This window comes from Sphaeroforma arctica (assembly GCF_001186125.1).
Source record: "Sphaeroforma arctica JP610 unplaced genomic scaffold supercont1.2808, whole genome shotgun sequence".
In the NCBI taxonomy this organism is placed as follows: domain Eukaryota; class Ichthyosporea; order Ichthyophonida; genus Sphaeroforma; species Sphaeroforma arctica.
In genome coordinates, this window is record NW_014037750.1 from 3,562 (window position 1) to 4,845 (window position 1,284).

General features: G+C 44.9%; 1 protein-coding gene across 1 annotated transcript in view; it reads left to right on the forward strand.

Moving 5' to 3' along the window:
• The window catches only part of SARC_13011, a 4,311-nt gene extending 3,353 nt beyond the window's left edge, over positions 1-958 (forward strand). Inside the window, exon 5 of the mRNA XM_014292868.1 lies at positions 265-958. The gene's annotated coding sequence lies outside the window, so the exon portion shown is untranslated. The remainder of the gene's footprint in view (positions 1-264) is intronic.
• Positions 959-1,284: the final 326 nt, after the last annotated feature.

Genomic DNA, 1,284 nt, shown 5'->3' on the forward strand with positions numbered 1-1,284 from the left:
TATACATTTATACATATGCACATATATACCCATACATGTTTATGTATAGAAGTATATATGTATGTGTACATTTTCATATACGCATGTGTATGTATGTATAGACACATACATTCCGATACATACCATGCATCAACTATCGCTGTCGGCTGATGTAGAAGGTGCAATATTTTATTTATATTCAAGATGTTGGCAATTCAAAAATCAGCATTCTCTGCCATCAGGATACTCACCTATACCCAATATTGTGTATAATATTGCATGTAGGAGATGAGAGACTGCAATTATACGCTATGCCCCACCTACTGACTAAGGCCATACACTGGAGGCAAACGGAGGGTTTATCAAAACCCTAAACCCCTGAACAGACGAAGGTTGTTATTAGCGTACACTCGCAAGGTGCTTGTGTTGTTCAATGCCGATCATAGAATAGAAGACCAAGTAGGGGCCGACTGGTAACCATGGATGCGAGGGGCTCATTTGGTCGCACACTGTGGCACACGAACACGTACTATTACCAATGACTACGTATCGCTGACGCCTGACAGTGATCGCATTAGATTTGGTGGTGGCTGTATGATAAGATGGTTGTTAGCAGTAGTGTTTCCTTCATACACAGACATCGCAAGGTGGTACATGCGCTCACTTTTGTGCTTGTTGGCAAAAGAGGCGTAGCCCCAGCGCTGTCCCAGGGGGCAACAGCCCATACTCACCTCTCTGTGCAGAGCTTTGGCTCGAGCGAAACCACGGCAGTATGCACAAATCTGGTGCATAAAACATACCCTTTCCAGCATGTAATACGGTGAGTGATGTAGAGACAGATGCCGTAGCGCGCTAAAACAGCCACGATGACGGACACTTTCCGGTGAGTACACGGGTACTAACGCACACACCAATGAGATGCCGTAAATATAGAAGCTTGTCTGTTTGTCGCACACTCGGCAACCAGGACTAGCAGAGCAGAAGCTTACAAGCGTAACAAAACCAAATATTGGGTACTAGGGAGTCCCACTAGAGACCAGAAGTACACTCACAGGGTGTTGTACGCAGATAGGATAAATTCCATGAAAATAAAGATTAGAATTCATTGTGGTCTGAGCATCTGCATATACACGGCAGCTAGTATGTGGGGTCCTAAATTGGTATGACTACGGTTGCTGCGACTACTATGATATCGTGTTGTCGGTGGAACTGTATCCAAGGAGAGGGGTTACCTAGTGTGAATGGAAGACACGCTATATCTGATCCATCGAGTATATGCACCCATACGGCTGCTAGGGTTTTAGC